Raw genomic sequence first — 23,183 nt, 5'->3', positions numbered from 1 at the left:
AGGCTTCAAAGGCTATAATATATTCATTCACTGTTCCTGTCTGTCATAGCTTAGTGAGACGACCCAAAAAGTTAGATTCATGGTCAAAGCGATCCGTAAGAGCTTTTGCGAATGTCTGCCAAGTCACGGGTCTTCCATAGCAACGTTGATGCCACTGCCACCATTGCCATCTTTCATTGTCCAAGTACATGCTACCCACACTAAGTTGAGTCGCATCATCTCTGATGTGATTCAGTGTGAAATATTGCTCCATTTGTGCTAGCCATGTGACCGGATGAGAGCCATCAAATGTATACATGTCCAGCTTGGGTGGTCGCGTCTAGGACTGTTGGTGATTTCCAAAGAGGTGAAGAGAATGGCTAGACTCACCCTCAATGTTTTCATTGAAAGCATATGCCTCCAAGTGTTCCTCTGACTTGCCCTTTGCGAGTGTGTCAGCTAAGGTCTTGAGCGATGACAGTACTGCGTCCAACTATGTTTCAAGGGTGTCTATCTTCTCATTGGTCATAGCTTGAACTCTAGTTTGTACCTTGCACCGATCCGGTGCACTTTAAAATTTAGGACCGCTCGAAATTTTTGACTCTAACAAGTGAATGGTACCACCTTGCTCAGCTCGTCAACCTGATTCTTATGGGATAAGTCTCCCATAAGCATTCTCACTTAGGAACACTGCAATAGCCGAATCCTAGAAAAGTCAATTCTGCCCAACGTCCTATGAGAATCACACCCAAGTATAGGGGCCCACACAAATAGTCTGATCTATTGGCTCCCTCAATTGCAGAGTATGAGTAGGAATGTGGCAGTGATCGAACCATTGCTGCTAGATCTGACTGACGGATCTGATTGCGGTGACTGCTACCAAACCCAACGACTAGATCTGAATGATAGATCTGATAAATCTAATTGGCAGATCTGATAGATCTGAATGGCGGAACTGATTATTGCGGCTGCGACAGAACCCCACCTATTATATCTGATCTAGCAAAGATGATGCTTGATCTAGAGAGAGATCCAGGAACTATGGTCTCAAGGAGTGTCAGGTGCTACAGATAGCAATATACATAAGGGTCTAACAGTAGTACTCGGCCCAATCTTTCAAGGCACTAACCAAGGAGGATCAACCATACCCTTAGCCGTACAACCCAACTACCCTATCGTACGCGCGAGTAATTTCCCCGAGTGTTGTTCTCGGTGTACTGCAGCAGCAAGATGATCGACAGTTTATCTATGGCGAGGTTTCAAGAGAGCCTAGGGGGCTTCTGATATACCTAGACGGTACTTGGAATACAGTCCATGCGCGGTTCTGTCTAATGCGATAGTACTCGAAGGGGTACCCACAGGGGTTAGAAGGGAGTCCAACAAGCGTGACCACCTCTTGTATTTCCTGCATGCATGCCTCCCCAAATCCGTAGTTTTATGTGCTCAATGATAGATCTTGTGGTTTAAAGACGTCAGAACACGTGTCTAGCAAATTTTTTTTTGCTAAAAATGGAGATCCCACCGGCCTTGGAAATTGCTCTGATACCACTTGTTATGCTCTTGACCTGCAAGAAGATACCAGAATACCAAATATGTGAAGAAAATATACCCAGAACACAGAACAATAGGAAATAACAACAAGTATTTTATTATTCAGAAAGGAAAGCAATGTTCACTTACCTCTTCGAGGGGGCAACCTCCAATAGAGCTGGGCTCAATTACAAAATAAGACACGATGCTCCTCAAGGGGAGTCTCTATCCTTTATATAGGATTCATACATGCAATACCATGGGTCAATACCATGGTTCTTATTAATACCATCTATCTAATACCATGGCCCATTTGCAACTAATTATGGTCCCTTCTTTAAATGCGAGTCAACCACTTACAATTATTAATATGGGCTTTATTGACTCTTTACTTAACTATAACTATGACTCGATCCTATTACATAAATAAGGGGGTTAGGGTTGGACCCTAACACATATGTTTCACAATCCCATTTGGCAAACTCCCATTATTATTTACAACACTTCCAACTAAAAACAATCTCTAGCAATGTGAGACCGCACTCACTATAATATGTGCTACTTTGAACATCCGGTTGGTTGAAAGGCCTTGCATTTGGTGGTCACACAAAAATTTGAGCATTCAAAAGTCAAATATTTTGAAACAAAACTTAACCCATGTTCATCATTTAGATACTATGATTCCATTGAATAATATCCTCTCCTGTTAAGACAATTAAGACCAAAAGACTATTAAATCAAAAGCTAAACAATGTTGTCAACAAGGTCTTACCTGGTCAGTGAAAGAGGGGTGTTGTTATCACGCCCACTGGGGTTCAACTCCCCCAAGTGACATGTTCACCTCTCGTGGACTGGCATACCTCCACAAGGGGCTGCTTATTGTGTATGGGACCAGTTACAAGTCCTATGCAATTTTGGCAAAATAGATACCACCCAGTCATGGTATATTTTACAGTCCTCAGGCACATCACATCACATCTCACAGCCTTAATCCAACAATCCTTGCACTTTTTTCTTCACCCCATAAAACTCCATAACAAATTATATATACACTTGTTTGGAATAAGTGAATCCAATAGTAATTGGATCAAATACTCCACTTATTTTTTGTGTTTTTGGCTCTCAAATTTGTCTCTATATAGTTTGCATTCCTCTGTCCTATAGACTAAATGAGAGCTTGATTCTATAGACTCAATAAACTCTGGATGTAGCTTACTAATAGTGTAAGTCCTAATTGATCTAATATATTGACTAATACTAATATAATTCAAAACAATAAGAGTAGTCAACCAATTAAATGAAACACAGACAAGGTGTGTAAAGTGGTAAATTCAATAATCAAACCCTGTGTAAATACCTACTCAAGGTATGTCAATTCTATCTATAAACCATGGATAGGGTGGTAAATTCATTCTATAAAGGGTGTGTACAATAAATGTAACAATAGCACTTTCTTTCTATTTATTCCTACCTAAGTCTTTATGCCTACTATTCCTATTACTTAGTCCTAACTAATAGAAGAGAGTCTAAATAACTGCTCAAGAAAATGAAGGATTGAAAGGGTGTACCATACAAATTATGTAGACTTTTTTTGCCAATAAATAAAATAGAAAACTCAACATCCATCACACCAAAACAGAATCTGTATGCTTATACTGGGAAAGCACATAAATTCAAGAAAAATACAGATCTCAACATGGTTCATTGCTATAATCTACAAATGGGACCAATTTTTTCCAGCCTATGTGAGATGATGAATGTAACAATAAAATATTAGAAGCCCAATTGATTGCAAATGTGTCATGTATACATGGAATTTGTGCATGTGTAGAAGTATCTTAGTGAACACACTTTATGAAACTATGTAATTGGCCCAATACCTGGGCCCTTGAGAAGTATGGAATATTGCTTTCCAGGCTATATAAAATATCCATAGTCACACCACATAAATAAGTGCTATAATAGCTTCCATACAAGTTATCAATATTTTTCAACCCAAAATTATTGTGATGAACAAAAAGAGATTCGTACATAATTTCCAATAAAGAAAATGGCAAACTCAACATCCAACATATCAAAATAGATTTTGTTAATGTCAGTGCTGGGAAAGCACATAAATTCAGACAAAATTCAACTTAAAATATTATTCATCAATATAATATACACATGGAACCAAATCTTACCAACGTAGTTATCATCACTGAAGCCCAACCTAAAAGTTAATAAAGGACACTTATGATCTTGTGAGCACGTCATATATCTAACTAAGATTTTCAGTGCCAACACCAAACAATGGAAATTGGCTAGCAAATTATTCAACCCGCTTTTTGAGATCAACAATGCTATTTCATAGCTGGAAATTGTCTGAGTTAATAAATTCTATAAAATATTTTAATTTTGTACTTTTCACAGAGCCCTTAGCCTTAATGGCTATCTGCACCCCCTCGTGGATAAAATCTGCAACCTTAATAAAGTCATCCTCAAGAATCCCACGGGTGTTTAATGCAGGAGTCCCTATGCGTATACCACTAGCAACCATAACAATTTTATCACCTGAAAATGTAAGGTATTAAAGTAATCTATATCATCCCATGGAGAAAGGAAAATCAATGAATCCCTTACATCTAAATATACAAAGAAAAAATTCATGTAACCTGGTACAAAATTCTTGTTGAGTGTGATAGAAGCAACATCCAAAATGTCCTCTACTCTTGCACCATCAATGCCCTATCCAAGCCCATTAATATATATTATGTTACATTCAACCAACTATTTCCAATAGAAATCAATATACAAGTAGGTTGTGTACTCCATCATATGAAAAGAGGATCCTTACCAAGGGCCTCAAATCAACTAGAACTAGGTGATTTTCACTACCACCAAACACCAAATTGTAACCCAAATCCATTAGGCTCTTTGCAAGGGCTCAAAAATTTGCTACAACTTACTAAAACTATTTTACCTTTGATAAGAAACAAAATCCATTCAAAAAATAATTCACATGCATGAATTTTACAGAAGCTTAGACATGTGAGAGTGCTACACCTGTACTTGATAAGCCTTGAACTCTGCAGTTACATCCTATTTTAAACAAACAACCAACCCTCCTATGGTATGGTTATGTGGTCCTCCCTAGAAAGCCACAAATTATTTCATGTATCTTTTAGAAATGAAATGATATAAAAAATCGATATATCCAATATTATGATATTAGTGAGCAGGAGAATGATATGGATGATGGAGGAAAGGAAGGAGAACTCAGATTGACCTGTAACCCTAGAAAAAATACATTTTTGATGGTTGTCTCTAGGTCGACCCCCAATACTGATTCCTTCTTGAAGAATATCATGCCTCCCCAAGGACCTCATAAAGATTAAAAATCATAACCCTCCAATCCAAAAATATTTCAGAATGAAAAATATCAGAAAGATAAAAATGAAAGGAAAAAAGTGAAACAATTGAAAAACAATTCAAGGAACATAATGAGTTTCATTGAAACTTTGATCTAGTAGTGATAAGAAACAGAAAGAACATAAAAAATGAAAATAGGAAACTGAATCAAAGAACATGTAAAAGAATCAAAAGGAAAATCTACACCTCTTAACTCTATAATCACTCCTCCTATGATGGGAATGGAATATTTGTTTTAGTTCTTCGTTGTTTCTTGAACATTAATGGGATTATTTTTCTTCTACAAGGGGGGAATGGAACAAATAGATAGCATTAAGATAGATCCAAAAAAAGATCCATCTAATATAGTCATATTTTTAATCGAAAGGGTGAAGTGCAGAGAAAATTAATAGCATCAACTCACCTTGTGCGTTGTAGTTGTTACTACATCACAAAAATCAAATGGACTAGCCATTATAGAAGCAACGATGAGACCATTTATGTGTGCCATGTCCATCATTAAGTATGCCCCAACTGTATTGGCAATCTTCCCAAACCACAAACTTTTTAGTACTAAAAATCATAAAAAATCCAACATTACATACTATAAGAACATATTAATAAAATATGCTAGAATAAACATTGTTGGAAAGAGAAATTTTTGAAAGGACTGCCATTATAAGATCTGTAGAAATACCCAGCTTCAATACCTGCCTCATGTGAGGGTAATCAATATCTCAGGGATATGCACTAGCACCAACAATGATAAGCTTGATCCTAAAAAGGGTGGCATTCTTCTCAAGCATCTCATAGTCAATGAGTCCTATAACCCAAGAAAACAAACTCGACCATTAACACTTTGAACACTTCCCCAAAATATTGGTTCAATATTTGTCAATGATGGAACTGTTTCCCTCCTAATTATTATTAGACTAGAAATGCGAGCTCACCTGTGGACTCATCTAAACGATATGGCGTTGATTCAAAGTAAATTGATGTAGCAGATAGTCACTTTTTTGATACCATGAATCCATGAGATAGATGCCCTCCAAGTGGTAAGTCCAAACCCTAAGCATTGCAAAGAAAATTTTCACATGTTACATGCCCAAATAGGAATGATAATCTTATCAAAGGAGGTTCGTAGTTCAGAACCATACACACCATAATGTGATGATGTGGTTGGAGGAGAGTTGTATAAACAAAAAAATTAGCTGGGGATCGAGATAATGGTTGAAAATTAACACCCCATGTACTGTTGTCAAGATGGAATGCTTCTAGGGTCCTCTACTAGAAAAGCCTCTCACTTGGTCAATGAATTCATTGCCAGCATATTATATGCATGGCTTAAATCCCAAACCAACACAGTAGTGAATAAATATAGAAAAGTGTCCAAAAACTGTATCCATCATTGTGATAACAGATACTCATGCAACAACTACAGGTCTCTACACTATAACGTTGAACCCAGAAACCATTACACACATGTCAAACATTCAAACTAAAAAGTACAGGTCCAAAAGCTAAGAGAAACTGAGTTTAACAAGGAAAAAATACCAAGTGGCAAGAAGAAACTGCGAGGCAGCTTAGACACAATCACAATCATGATGGTTCCATTCTTCACATTCCAAGTTATATCTTTAGGCACTTGCCTCTTACTAGGGAGTCCTTCTGAATACTTTTTTGTTAGACATGATCCAACAACTTCCATAACCGCCCAGGATGTAAAATTTTCAGAAGAAATAAGTTCCAAGCCATTGAATTGTGACTGATTTTCTTGATCAATTATCACATTCATTTCAAGGTCGATCTCACTCAGAGGAGGATCTACAAAGCTCTGCTTTCCCTCTGCACATAGTAATTTACAAACTAGATAAAGAAATCACAATACCCTCGGTAACTGAGGCATGGTTTGACTGGGGCATTAATTGTATTCTTGAGGTCTACAATTTCTATTTGGGCATCCGAGGGGAATCCAGATCAAGAACAAAGTCTTTATCAAGCCATTCACTAACCATTAACTCAACAAAAGTATAAATAAAACCAAGGTATTTGACATAGTTCATTAAATGAATATAAGAAGCTTATTTGCAGCAACTCAATTCATAAATGAATCTTCTAAACACCTCCAAGTTAAACATATTCAACTATGATTTGTGCTTTATTCACTTAGTCTTCAAATGGAAACATTATCAAGGATGTCACAAAAGTTATCTATACATGTAGAAATTTCAACCAAAAACAAATACATAAATAAATAAATCATAGCGTGAATTGTGAACAACATGCACACCTGGGAAGTTGCAGGGTTGTGCCAGCATGAACACCAAAGGATTTCCCATTGTCAAGCTTGTTGTGATAAAAAAAGGTTTATATGATGGGCACGACCTCAAAGTTTCAAACCTCCTAATTTTCTTCTTTTCTGTTTCCAGGGAACCCCCAAAACTAGTTGTGAAGTTTTGGGCATCAAATTTGTAGTTGGGTTCAAATTATATTGACCCAACAAGCCCATCCCTACTGCTCCACTACCCATTATGACCTGCAATGAATATGTTTGCACCTAAAACAAGAGCTATCCTCTGTGCCCACTTCAAAATGTGAAAAATAATCAAATATCGGGAGACATGTGAATCCAAAACTTGATGTATTGTGGATAATTCTCTAGAAGAGGTAGACATGAAAGACACCAAAAGCAACACCAGTTCGAATTTTCCTCCTGCACATTGTTGACTTGGGTTCAAATTGCAGATAATATATAGAACAAGAATATCACACATGCAGGAGCAATTGACTTGGGTTCGAATCACAAATAATATATAGAACAAGAATATCACACATATTCGCAGATAATATATATAACAAGAATGTCACCTTGGCAATCACCAACAAAGAAAGGCCATGGATAAGTTTTATCAACCTCCAGATTGCAACCCACCTTGGAACTTTAACCTTTGGAGTCATTTTTTTTGCCTTCATATAGGTATTTTATTCGATGATGTACCTAAAAAGGAGGGATCTCCTTGTGTACAAAATTGTTATTCCTTCTTCCCTGTTCAAATGGCTCTAGAGGCAATTAGGGGCAATGATCTATGTTATTTGAGTGCTCTATCATCAAACAATCCAACAAGGAAGCCTCCTACCAATTACCTTATCCTCAAATAAGGGGAGAATAACACCCCATACCTCCTAAGCAAAAATAAAAATGAACACCAGCACGTGGTCTATTGTTTCCTCTTCACATTTTCATAGAGTACAAATTCCAAGACCCTACCTTGCCCTATTTTGTAGAACCTCTCACGTCAAAACATTATTCGTTAGGGCCAACCACATAAAAATCATGGATTTCATTGAAGATTTAACTTTCCAAATCTTCCCCACCACCAAGCTACTACTATTGCTTCATCATCAAAGATAGCCTTGTACCACAAGCTAGCTGTCAACAGTCATATGGTAGGATTGTTGGACCATACAACTTTCTTGTGTGAAGAAGACATGGAGACAACTCTTTGCTCCTAAATCCAACCAATGTTGAGTTTTTAAAAAAAATTGCTTGATTTTGTAATGAGCAACAACAAAATATATAGAATTTTCTTGTGATAGAGTTGCTAAGATGGAACCTTCACCTACAAACATTTACCTATCAAGATGAGAAAATGCAAATCAAATTTCTTTCTTATTCCATAGACTCCAACTGTGAGATCAAAAAAACCATATCAAGTTTGTTTACCCCAACACACCAACAAGTAGCAAGCCCCAACTATATAATACAAGAAAGTAGTAGGTATCTCAAAGGCCTGAAGCGGATCTAATGGAAAGAAGTGATTGTTGTTAGAAGCCTTCCAATCAATATATAAATATATAAATGTAGATTTATTATTATTTTAATTGGAAATATTCAATTAAATAATAAAATTTAATTACATCTCTCCCAATATAAATTGCTTATTAGCATAATTCACTACCTTCATACGTCTCGCATTTTTTAACAGCGTTGTAACATGTGGATTAATTTCCTTTTTGGTGCACAATCCCCGCCTTAGGACAATATGGTGCAGTGGCCCAACCCCTACAGATCATTACGAAAAACTAAGAATAACAGAGAAGATGAAAGGTTATACAAACTAGAATATTTTTCAAACAACTAATCCAACATGAGTACCTTAACTTTTTCATGAAGATATTTTATTGAGAACATTTGAAAAATGGTGGGAAATCCGGCAGCGACTATCTCTCTTCTGCGAGGGTGATGCAGAAAGTGTGATAATATTTCACAGTTTTAATTTTTTTTTTGTTAAATCAGAAAAACCAATATTAATGGAGATATTGGTATTTTTTACTAAATTTTGTGAAGTGACTAAATGTAGCTTTAACCATTCACCTTAAGATGTTTCTTAAAATATAATCTCCTAAGTCTATTTAATATCTTCATTATCATAAAAACCAGCCTATATCCATCTTAACTGCACATCTACCAAACTCTTAGAGGGATGAAATCTATTTGTCCATCTCAGCACTTGGCATACCCGAAATTAAGATGGATCTGAGCTGATGGAATTTCCCCTTTAAATAGTCTATGCTCACATGAATACCATGGTATTACCATGGGTCAATACCATGGATTATCATAAACCTTGAGCTTAAAAACTACTATTAGTAATTTATAAAAATTAATAAAATTAATAATTGATTTTTTTGTTTTTAAATTTTTTTTTTTAACCGAGTTAAAATGTTTAAGTGGCATTAAATTACAAGATCCATTTTTACTCTTGATCTACCAAGCCCTGAGAGGGATCAAATATTTTTTCACTCTATGCTAGTTTGCATATCACGATATTTGATCCCTCTCGGTGCTTAGTAGATCCAAAGTAAAGATGGATCTATGCTCGTTTAATTCCCCGCTTTAAATAGGCTACATTCCATGTGAATAACAAGGATCAATACCATGTGCCATCTTTATTTTTATTAATACTAATATTAGGGTTAATAATTTTTTTTGCATGGTATTAATAATAATTTGGCCCATGATATTTGGCCCATAGTATTTGGCCCATAGGCTTCACCTAAATATAACGCATTTTTTGAGTGTTCGTAAATATAAGGTGACTTATGGAGTAAATATAAAAAAAGTGTTTTATTTATTTAGCATACTTCTCATTTATTTATATTTTTATTAATTTACCATATCTCTTTTATAAATATGGTATTTGGACAATAGAATTCACTTAAATAAAACCTCTTTTTTGAGCCTTCTTAAATAGAAAGAGGGTTATGGACTAAATATAAAAATAGGTTTTATTTATTTACCATACCTCCACTTTATTTATATTTTTATTTATTTACACCCTTGCTATCGATGAAAACCAGATTTGAAAACAAGGAGCTGTTCTCAGAAGAAATCAAGGGAATTGGGACAAAATAAAACCTCCCAAACCACCTCCAAAACCAGAAAATGGTCAATTGCAAACGAATTTAACATTACAAAGTAGAAAATCGGGCGATTGTAATGGAATATAACCTCCCAAACCAGGCGAATCGGGTCCAATGAGTCTTTTCATAGTTTATCCGTCCCCTTTTTTGGGCTAAAATGAGAAAAATAATTATTTTTTAAATAAAAGTTGGGCTAAATATATGAAATGGGTGTTTTATAAAAAATTGCCCCTCTAAAATGAAAAACCCCTTAAATTTTTCCCTTGGGCTAAAGTTTGCCCCTAAAATTTACCATGTTGACTAGGTATTTCAAGGCAGAGTGATCTGTGTACATTTTGAAATGTTCGCCCAACAAATAGTGCCTGAACTTTTGAAGCGCATACACCATAGCCAACCCTTTGTGCTCTGTCATCGAGTAATTCTTCTCGGCCTTTGATAATTTCCTGCTCGCAAAGGCTATAGGGTGGTCCATCTCTCCTTCACTGACTTGTGTTAGTACTGCACCCAACACAATGCAAGAGGCATCAACATGTACATGGAATTCCTTCTTCCAATCCGGGAAGACAAAGATCGGTGCGGTAACCATCCTCTCTTTCAATACATCCAAAATGCAATGACGTTCTTCATCCCAACAGAATGTAGCATCCTTCTTCAGCAGTTTCTCCATGGGCGCGGTAATCTGAGCATAAACCTTGATGAACTTCCTGTAATATTTGGTATGTCCTAGCATCACGTGCAGCTGCTTAACACTCCTTGGGGCCTCCAAATTCACTATCACCATGATCTTGGTAGGGTCCACCATCATCCCTTGCTTGCACACCACATGACCCAACAAAATTCCAAAGGGGACACAGAATAAAGACTTCTTCAGATTCAATGTGATCTGGTATTTGCGACATGTATCCAACATGAGGCACAGACTTGCTACATGGCACTTCACTAAACCGAACACTTTCCAGTCGTCAAAGTATACTTCCAAAAACCTATGGATGAACTCCTTAAATGCTGCTATAACTACACGAGAGAATATCACAAGTGCATTCTTGAGTTCAAACGGCATCACAGTATAGTGGAAACAACCCCATTCCATCGCGAAGGTTTTTTTGCTCTTATCCTTTGGTGCGATCTTGATCTGATGGTACCCAGAAAATCCATCAGTAAATGAGTAGGCCTCCTACCCTCCAATGTTGTCCAATACTTCATCTGTAAAATGCGTCGGGAATGGGTCATGGACACAGGCATCGTTAAGCTTCCTTAGATTGACACAAATCCTGATTTCACCCTTCTATTTCTTCTCCTGAACCACCATCAGGCTCGCCCAATCAAATTCTTCCACAGGTTCGATGATGCCTGCCTTTAACATCTTATCCAACTCCTAATGAACCTTTTCTTTGTATCTGGGATTAAGGTGATACAACCTCTACTTAATAGGTTTTGCGTCCAGCTTCAAAGTAATCTCCATAACACCCAAGTCGCCTATTATGCCCTTTAGGTCCAAAAACTTGGTAGGAAATAGATCCTGATATTAATGGAGTAACTCAACGACTTTATCCACCATGGCATCATCCTAGTAATCCCCAATCTTCATAAATTTTGGCTCTGCTTTAGTACCAATGTTGACTTGTTTTATTTTCAGTGGTGCGATGATGTTCAGGTTCTCTATCTGCAGACCTTCGACCTCGCAATGCCCTTCTACCTCTGGAATGTTCATATTTCTTGGATCGTCATCCTCTTCTTCAGCTGTCACATTATAACATTCCAGTGCATGGTGCAACTGGGTACTCCAATTTGGTTGGACCCATTCCAACAACTCTTATGGTGTTCTGAAGATCACTGCCTTGATCTCCTGAAACGCTTCATCAATGCTCATGCAGCCATCCTCAAAGTTGAATGTCAATAAGAATCCTTCCCTCAATATATCCCACTCTGCGTTGCCATGGAAAAGCTTCATTTCCAAATACCAACACATAGGGATTGTATCCAGAGTATGGAAAAATAAGTGTACCCACTCCGTCTGTGGCTCTGTTCCATAAGATTTATTCCATTTTCCCAAGTGATTGTGCGGATCATCTCTTCCATCATATTTCTTAGTCAATCGAGTCCTAGGATGGCCAAACCGTAATCTCATCATCCTTCTGTAATCTCTCCATCCATTAAAGTTATCCTTGTGTGTACCCCACCATCGTGCAGCGTAGCGCACAACGCCAAATCCAGCACTTGGAAGCGATGATCCTTAGGGACTTCTCGTTCAAATGCATCCAAAAAATTATCCACGTCAGTTAAACCATCATAATAAGGAAAATTTATTACCTCCGACGAGACACAACGCAGGGATTTTTTCATCATATTGCAGTGCAGCGTGGACACTTCATGCAGTCGATTATACCAATGCTCCAACTCTTCATCTGAATTTGAGGTGTAGGAACTTTCCCAGACCCATGTAATCTGCCCATCTACCATCAAATTGATCCAGTCCTAGTCTCACAATGTTATTTTGTAGATCTGATCCAGTTCATCTTCACTTTCTTCATAGTCGTGGACTGGTTCAGTGTAGCGTGGCCCTTCTACAGGGTCCAACAACACTACAACTCAAAGCAATTTCCTTTCAAATGACATTGTCCGCTTTTTCAGATTGATGACCCCATTCATGTCAATGGCCCAACCAATTCCTAAGAGCGCAGGGTACATATTACTTTCATCAATGATTTCGATCACCTGGAAATCGACAATTGCGTTTGCACCTTCGACATCAACAGTTACTCCATGTAATCGTCCCATAGGGATGATCTTCTGTTGGTTCGCCATTCTAAGCTAAACTGGAAATCACTGCAATGTTGGTCTCCCCATCCTTTCCTATGTCTACTTCCGCAATACGTTCACATCTAATCCCAGATCCAAAATGACCCGGTCCATCCCATAGTCTCCTATCTGCGCGGTGATCCTCATCTCGAATCCTGTTCTTGCCTTATGTTTACCAATTTTTCTAACTACTCGTGTCCCTCAAGGGCATTCTCATTGCCAGTGAATTTGTTTATTAACTCTTGCAGGCCCTTCACAGCTTTTCTATCGTGTAGTAGCTTCATGTAGGTTTCCAAGAACATGGTGAGCACGAAGGGATCGACCTCTGTAGGTGCATTGGTGTCTTGCATCTTGTCCTGACTTTCTGAGGTGGATTCCTCAGTGAAGCTTTTCATTGCCTCCATAAAGGTTTCCTTCGCGCGATGCATATCAAAACCAACCTCCTTTACTGGGGCTTTTCGGACCCATCCGTCCTCTTCAGGTTGTTTTCCCTTATCATCACCAGTCGTTATTCTGCTTCTCAGCACTATATTCACATTCAGATCTTCCTCGCAGGGCTCAACTATCATCATGTGTAAGTTCTATGTAGGTTGCTGAGGCTGTGCCTTCTTCTCCTACATCTTAGCTATCAACATAGGGCATTCTTCTATAGTGTGGTCAAGCTGGCTGTAGTATTGACATGACAGGTGTGTCTGATTTTGACACTCCCGCGCATAGTGCCCTGGTGTTCCACAATTATAGCAAAAAACTTGTCTGCGAACTCTACCAGTTCCTCCTCCTCTACGGCCTCATCCTCTTCCTTGATAGCCTCCACGCGCTCCTCCTGCACCCTGATCAGGAGGCTGATTTTTTGCTTGCATCCGGTACGTAGGCATTCTTTCCATCATCAGTTTATAGCTGCGGCAGTGGTGCTCATCATGCCCCACAAATGTACATAAGTAACAGAACAACTGTTGTGGTGTCAGAACGAACTTTTTAAGAAAATGACAATTATCCGTTGCATGTTTTCCAGCCACCTGAAAAATAGCGCACCATAGCGCAGCCCCCATGCTTAGTCCTACTGGGGCTTCTATCTTAATGGGAATTGGTCCCCCTCCTATAATAAAATCCGTGAAGATAGGGAAGTGGTCTTTATCGTGCCCTTGTCTCTTGCACTTCAGACACCAGACTTCTATGCGCACCTCTGGTTTATTCTCCTTCTCTTTCTTCAAGCTCTACAATTCTAAGCATAGGCTCTGCAACTAGGAGTGAATCTGTTGTACCCCCAAGGTCAGATCCTAAATAGGGGTTGCATGCAATCTCATTGCGATTTCCAACACTTTTGGTTGAGTTCCTATCTTCTGCTGTGACAAAGCAATCCTCAGATGTGGCAGAAGAGAAGCTATAAACCATTCGCGACGCTGACCATCTATGAGATGCATATTAGCTTCGTGAATTACACATTTTGGTCTTTGATCTAACTCCCAATGCATATCATCAACCCTCATCGTGATTTCCTTAAATCCAACTACTGACTGCAAGTCAAACTTAGGCTTAATAAACTCTTTTTTTTAAAGCATCCTTAGTCTCTGCTAGCATTGCCACCGTATTATCAGAACAATACTTAATACACCACATCAGCGCGCGATCCTGCAAAGCGGTAACCAACTGCACCTTCTTTATATTGTCATTAGGTATCTGTTGTGTTTTCCACATAGCATTCACAACAAACCAAACCTAATTTGTATCTTTGCTCCCTATACCCTTGAAAATAAGCATCTTCATTATATTCGACATGTTGAATGGTGGTGGTGGTGGTGGAGGTGTGGGCGAAGGTGTATGTGGTGCAGGTGGAGGTGGAAGTGGAGTGGATGGGTGATGAATTCGAGGAAACCCCTAAGTGATTAACTGAATAGTGCTTCATGGTAGAGTTTGTTCCGCCTCTTCGTCGTCACTCACAGGGCGTCCAATCAAAGGACTATACTCTGGTCCTGATCCTTCGCAGTTTCTAAAGATTCGTCCACTCCGCATAGATATGAACATCAAGGCAATGGCATCATCTGCTTTTCACACTACAACATCTTAATCCACATATTCAAAGATCTTAGATACTTACCTCGCGATCCCTTGAAAAACCTTTGTTCCGCTTCGTTGTAGCTGATTGAGGTATCAACTGCAAACTCTAAGACAAATCCTCCTATAATTCAATCAAGCCAGTGATCGACAGCCCACACGATCTTATATTCAAAAGCTTCCAATCTTCACACTAGCTCCGGAGTCCACACAATTGGACCATCAAGATTCCACCACCCTTGGTCGTCTACCAACTTAGCTAACCACTCTTATAATTCGATCGGGAAGGTGCAGAAGAAAATTTCGTTTATCTCTGTATACAAATATTTTTCCAACCACTGCCCTTTTGAAAGGCGTGGATTCATGTTTTCTTGTGCCACAAATTCGTGAATCTTTTTATCCAACCACTTTTCAATTTCCTTCTTGGTCGAATTCCAGTGATGTGACATCACACATCTCCTTAAGCAGAACCTGGTCCCGGAAACGAAACCATTTGTTGGATTGGGGGGTCCTAACCTAGGTTCAGAGTTAGTTGCACCAAACAAAACCCTCACTACTAGCCCTTTTGGCAGCAACCCACATAGCACAGGTTTCAGTCTCACCCGAAGCAGTATGGGGGGATGCTGGAACCAAGTTTCCAATCCAGAGATCAGTGTGATGTCTTTTAATACCCTAGATCTACCTTTTTGCAGATCTATAAGCCCCTAGGGCTCGGTACTGTAACTCTATCTAAATAGCCTTCATACCTTCGGGAAGGTCAACGATTGGTTTTCGTGGACCCTTAACAACATATTCATCCACTTACGCGCACTAGAAGATAAACCTAGATCTGAGCTCGCACATATCTACTTAAGTATTAATAAACAGAGCTGGTAATTCATTAAGGTCTTCATGAAATTACATAAACGTGCTTGTGTATGTCTTTTAACAATTATTCAATAGAGTTGCGCATCATTAGATCATTATTTTATCAACATATTATTCATTCACAACATATATTGCAATCACAAATCAATAGAAGTAACAGATAAACACAGGAATTCTTCAACTGTCTTCTTTATTGATCTTCAATATGGTATTACAGACTTAAAACTACCCTGCGCACTCAGTTGCAGGGGTGCACGCACTCAGCTGCGGGCTCTACCTAGGCCTTTGCGCACTCAACTGCAGAGCCTTTATCTCCTCTATGACTCACTTCTCTACGCCATCTTCTACTGACCCATTACATCCATGATCCTCAGATTCTTTCCTTAGACTCTCTAAGACACACCTACTTATACAATCCCATGGTTTGCAGACCATGGGTGAATCTCAAAGCCGACTCAACTTTACATAACAAGGGATAAAACTCTTTTTGACTCCTTACCACCTACGCGCTCCGCATCCACAAATCGTGGAGACTTTACGTCTTTTTACAAAAATTACATCAAAAATTGGGTTTTTAACCCCAAAACTGACCGAGGGGACCCCATCCCAATAGATGTCGAGACCAGGAGAGACCTCAGAAGGAGGAAGTTGTGTTTTACATGTCGAGAGCCTTGGGCACCTAGTCATCGGTGCACAACAGGCAAGGCCCATTACATCGAGGTCTTATCAGATAGTGATCAGGAGCATGATGAGGAGTTGGAGTTTGGTGGAGAAGACAATGAGGATCCAGCAAGGAGAATACCACCTCCACAACCACCTCAGGGAGGAGCATCTTTCACACCAGTAGGGGGAGTCCTAGCTTCTTTGTGCGGTATTCCCAATTTTTTTACCATGAGGATTAGAGGTACAGTGCAGAGGAAGCATGTCTCAATCTTGGTAGACAGTGGGGCCACCCATAATTTTATTGATGTTCAGATGGTCCAGAGGAGGGGCATCACCACTACAAAGTTTGAGGGGTTTTCATTCCTAATACCAAGAGACATGACTATGCAGTGCACTCAATATGTTTCCACTCTGACAGTGACTATGGGGAATTATTCAATGACAGGCCACTTTTTCGTGGTGGATGTATCGGACACCAATGTGGTGTTGCGTGTCCAATGGTTGTATTCCCTTGGTCGGGTTACCACCGATTGGAAACAGTTAGTGATGGAGTTTGCTCGACCATATGGAAAGCCGGCGGTTATTAAGGGCATGCATTCATACCCCCGTCGAATGGTTTTGACCCACCGGATGGAGGTCAATTTGAGGCATGGAGACATAGCATGGGAGGTAGAGTTAAGGATTTCAGAGGTTGGGGTAAAGACTACACCACCACATCCAGACATACATGCAATACTGGATAGATATCCAGTAGTTTTTGGAGATATGTCGTCAGGGCAACCATCGGATAGGGGATTTGAGCACACTATAGAGTTGGAGCCTAGTGTGCAGGCAGTCATCACTGCACCCTATAAGCATCCCAAGGACTATAAGGAAGAGATCGAGAGACTCATCAATGAGTTGTTGGCGTTGGGTCACATTAGACCGAGTTCTAGTCCATTTGCTTTTTCGCTTGTGCTGGTGAAGAAGAAGGATGGTACTCTCTGCATGTGTATTGATTACAGGGCCCTCAACAAGAAGATGTTGAAGAACATATATCCCATTCCATGCATTGATGAGTTGATGAATGAGATTAGAGGATCCAAGTACTTCTCTAAGATAGATCTGCGGTCAGGGTATCATTAGATTCGGGTGAGAGAGAAAGACATTCCGAAGACAACCTTCAGGTGTCACTATGGGCATTTCGAGTTCCTGGTCATGCCTTTTGGGTTGACCAATGCACCGGCTACTTTCCAGACATGCATGAACCATGTGTTTTGAGGCCAGTTGATGAGGTTTGTACTGGTATTATTTAATGACATCATGATCTACAACAAGACATGGGAGGAGCACCTGCAGCACTTAGAGACAATCTTGCATATATTGGACGAGCAACAGTTCTATGCTAATATGTCTAAGTGTGAGTTTGGGTTGACATAGATGCTTTACTTGGGAAACATCATAGGTGCATATGGGGTCAAGGTGCATGAGAATAAGATTCGGTCCATTCGGGATTGGCTAGAATCTCGAGATGTGACAACGTTGAGAGGATTTTTGGGCATCTGTACTTATTATCGGAAGTTCGTGAAGGGCTTCTCACAATTGGCAACACCCCTTACTGATCTGACTAAGAATGGGCCTTTGTGTGGATGGAGGGAGCTCATGAAGCATTTGATTGCCTCAAGGAGGTGATGAGTTGTTGTCCTATATTAGCACTCCCAGATTTTACTCAGCCTTTCACATTAGAGTGTGATGCATCAGGTGTAGGGATCGACGCAGTCTTGTCCCAAGGAGGGCACCCCATTGCTTTCAAGATTCGGAAGCTTCTACCTCATGAGTTGTCACATTCCATTTATGACAAGGAGATGTTGGAAATAATGCATGCATTGGCCAAATTTAGATAGTATTTGGTGGGGAATCGATTTCAGGTGAAGATGGATCACAATAGTCTTTTCCATTTCATGGGGTAGCAAGGACGTAATGACAGACAACAGAGATGGGTCAGCAAAGTGCAGGCCTATGATTTTGATATTGAGTACGTGTAGGGGGAGCATAACGTAGTGGCATATGCACTATCCAGGAGACCAGTTAGGATTTCACTCATGAGCATTTGCCATGACTAGAAGGCTTAGTTAGTAGTAGAGTACTCCAAGGATCGTCGGGCATCTGAGATCTTGGAGGGTAGCTATGTAAATGAACGCTACAAGGTGATGAATGAGGTTATTTATTATAAGGGGTGCATATTTTTTGTTTCAGGATCATAGTTGAGAGAGCATGTCCTTCGAGTAGCTCATGATTCTCCTTTGTCTGGGGACCAGGGATTTAGGAATACATATATGGCAGTGAGAGAGTGCTTCACTTGAAAGGGCCTCAAGGGAGATGTGTTGAGGCATGTGCAGGAGTGTGAAGTTTTCTAGAGGAACAAGGGAGAGTTAACCCATCCAGCAGGATTGTTGGAGCGTCTTCCCGTCCCTAAGGGGAAATTGGAGAGCATCTCTATGGACTTCATTACTGGAATTCCCTCGGTGCAAGGGAAGGGTTGTATTTTTGTAGTGGTCGACTGATTAACCAAGTTTTCACACTTCTTTGCCATACCGACATGATATTCAGCCTCACAGGTGGAAGAGTTGTTCCTTAGGGAGGTCTTTCGTCTGCACGGACTCCCTAAGACCATAGCCAGTGACAGGGATAGTTGATTCATGGGAGGATTTTGGCAAGAGATCTTTAAACTAGTCAACACTTAGCTCACCCCAAGCACTAGTTATCATCTGCAGACCGATGGTCAAATAGAGAGGGTGAACCAGTGGTTAGAGGGTTATCTCAGGAATTATGTGACAAGGCAGCAGAGGGCTTGGATTCGATGGTTGCACCTAGGAGAGTATTGGTACAACACCACCCATCATATGTCCATTGGTATGACTCCTTTTTGTGCTTTATATGGTTATGCTTTGTCTTTTGTTGATATTGGTTTTGGAGACAGCAAGGCCCCAAAGGCCAACGATTGGATCCTAAAGAGCCAAGGTATCCTCAAGGCTCTTAAGGATAACTTACAGACAACCCAGAACCAGTAGAATATGTATGTTGATCAGCATCAAGTAGAGAGGCATTTTAAGGAGGGGGACTTCGTCTACCTTGATTGCAGCCATACCGACAATCCACACTAAAGAAGAAGGGGGATGAAAAGTTACAGTCAAGATTCTTTGGGCTGTACAAAGTGAGCAGGAGGGTTAGAGAGGTAGCTTACGAGTTGGAGCTACCACCAGGGAGCAAGATTCATAACATCTTTCATGTGTCATGCCTCAAGAGGGTGTTGGGGTAGCTTGTTACAGTGATCATGGAGTTTCCTCTGCTTGATGATGAGGGGAATTTGATCATAGAGCCAAAAGCCATCTTGGAGACTAAGGAAAGGAATCTCAGAAGCAGGATCATCATAGATTATTTGGTGTGATGGAATAATTTACCAAATGAGGATGCCCCTTGGGAGGGACAACACATTCTTGAGCATCCGACATTGAAGTTGCTTGGGGACAAACAACATTTGGGAGGGGAGGACTGTCATGTCCCTTCCTAAATTATTTTGAAACAAGATTAATTTTTGTATTATGGAGCCAATTTTGAAGTTAGTGGAACCCATTCGATTTTATTAGCAGATTAGACTTAGGAGAAAAATTTTATTTTGTAGTTAAGCTACACATGGGGGTCACCCTCACTAGGGAATTACACACTCCCTAGTTTGATTTGCATGGAGGGGGTTAACTTTTGCATGATGGAGGTTAAGTGAGGGCCCACGATGGAGGATGAAATGGAGGGAAAAGTGCTCCACGAAAATTGTATAAGGAAGGCAACTCTCCTCTTCTTGGGGATTATTGGAGTATATTAATTTCTCTTTAGTTGCTCGAGCTACTTAGCCGAGTCAGTGGTTGTTTAGCACGAGTTCTTCAAGCAAAAAGCTCACCCTTTCTTCAAGGGACTTCGAGTGCTACCTTGGGAATTTTTTCTTCATTTATTCATGAGGAGGATCACATTGTGATTTCCAGCAGTAGCATTTCCTTCCAGGTGGTGCGTATTACTGGAGGATGCAGTGGAGAGGAGGCCGAGTTTGTTGGTGGTGCTTAGCAATGCAGATTTGATGTGAGATTTTCTGGAGAGGAGGCTAAGGAGGATTATCAACATTTGGGAGAGTTTGGGAGCCAATTGAGTTTCTAGCTTGGCAGTGTGACTTTCGCACTACTTGGGCCAGCGCAGAGGCAGTGTTTGGGAGCTCATTTAGTGGGTAGAGCATCAGTCCTTGAGGCTAAGATTTGTCGTAGAGGTTAGAGGATATATTTTGGAGTGGTGTTTTCTTCCCTTTCAGAGCTTGGAGGAGGAATTTGTGGCCATTCCTTGCAGTCTGTATTTCTGGAGTTGTTTGGAGGGATGGGCCATACAAGAGGTCGAATTTGGTAGGTTGGATACATAAAGGGGTTTTATGGGTTTTTTCCAAGGAGCTTGTGGCTGAAGTTTCATCATTTCCTGAGCACCGAAGACATGGTTTCTTGTAGCTCCTTTCCAGCTAGCAGTTGTAGTTACTAGGAAACAACGCAAATCATTAGAGGAGTAGTTACTTTCCAGCATTGAGATTACTGTTTAACACCTGGGTTTTGTCAAGCTTGTCCTTGAGGAAAGCCCAGGTGCATTTTTCACACAATTGTTCCATTAATAAAATGGCTAAGTTGGTTCTCATTTCTGTTATGTATTGAGTATTTGTTGATTGTTTAATTTTTCTGTGTATGAATCGTATTTGCTTCTGTATATCACTGTTTGTTTAAGTTGGAACATTACATGTATGCATGCCTTTTTTAAAGAGAGTGTAATGTATGAGTTAAAGAGAGCATAAGAGGAACCTTTTATGACATGTCTTTGATGAGTGTAAGAGGAATATGCCATGTCTTTAATGAGCGTGTAAGATAGAGTGTAAATTATGATTAAGAGAGGGAGAGAGAGAGAGTTGCATAGTGCCATGTGAGTCATCAAGGAGAGAGGTGTGAAGTGACTGAGGTTATGAAGGTAAGGTGACATGTAATTCCTTTTAATAATAATATCATAGTATCATAAAGGATAATAATAATAGTATCAATAATATTGATGATTAAGTCAAGATTGAACTATTAAGATTGATTAATGATAAGTTAAGTGATTTTCCTTCAACTTTTTGAAATTCATAATTAAGATGCTAGACATGACTTTCGATCTTTAGAAAGTCCCTCTAGAATTGTCAGAAATGATATTTTATTAAGGAAATTCGTCCATGAACTGCCAAATTTCAACACTTTATAGGTTTTTTTGGGTGATTTGACTCTCATGTTTAATTTCTTAAATTTATTTTATTACTTCTTTGAGTGGCATTAAAATTTTGGCTCTTATAAAATCCAAAGAAGCTTGTTTCAATAATCTTGAGATTAGTGGGATCAACATTCAACACAATTACTCTTGTGAGTATGATAATAATATGGTATCCTTAACTTGTTTATTGATCTATACTTTGGGATACTCTTGCTTCCTGTTAATTTTTTAATTCAATCTTGATAATGTATTTGTGTTGTTTTGTTGGTGGTGATATATTGATTTCTAGTTTCTATCAATTTCGTAAATGTTTCTTTATATAAATTTTTGACTTATAAGAACATTCTTGACTTCATTTGGTTAATATATGTCCATGATATATCTCTTTGTCAAGTTTTACAATTGATACTTTGTTTTAATCAATGATTTTATTTTTGGTTTAGCACTGTTTTCTTAGATGAATAATCTCTTTTTTTCTAATCTTGTAGCAATTTTCCATTTTCTTTCTTCATTTATATGTTTTCACTTGTCTCATAGTCAAAACTATTAATCACAATCCATTGCAAAATATCGTAAAATTGGTACTTTATTCTTACCCTTTTTCTCCACAGAAACAAATCTAGCACACACTTATAAAAAATAGAATTACAATAGTAGAAGCTAAGTAGCATTCAATTCCCCTTTACAACCATTTAAATTAAGTCAAATGATTGTCATACAAAGTTTCAAAGTTTTCTCACAAAATGGAAATCCTAAACAAGAATCTATACTAGTGAAAACATCAAATGCGGTTCTCATTAAAAAAATCAAAATATAAAGTCTTCTTTATAAAATGAACAAATTTAACTACTCTATTTGAATATTCTTAGTCAATATTTCCATTAAGGGATGCCAATCACATAACTTTAATTTAAGTAGAAGCAAATTAGAACTAATGAGCTTGAGGATATTCAAAGGAGAGTGAAAATGTTGTAAGTTATTTTCTACCTCCCATTTTAGAATGCAAATCATACTTGGATAGTTTGTTTGCTTCATAGTTCCAGTCTGTTGGGTCCCTATAATACTAGTGATTACCCCATTACTATTGTAGTTATACCCCTTATTTATATTGTTGTGCCCCTATTACCCCCATATTGTTATTTCTGTGCCCCATAGAATCCCTCTATTGTTATTTTTGT

The sequence above is a fragment of the Pinus tabuliformis genome, chromosome 3_1 (assembly GCF_031772625.1).
Source record: "Pinus tabuliformis cultivar Carrire ecotype Pingquan chromosome 3_1, CPIR1, whole genome shotgun sequence".
Classification (NCBI taxonomy): Eukaryota; Viridiplantae; Streptophyta; class Pinopsida; order Pinales; family Pinaceae; genus Pinus; species Pinus tabuliformis.
Note: the sequence above shows the minus strand (reverse complement) of the source record.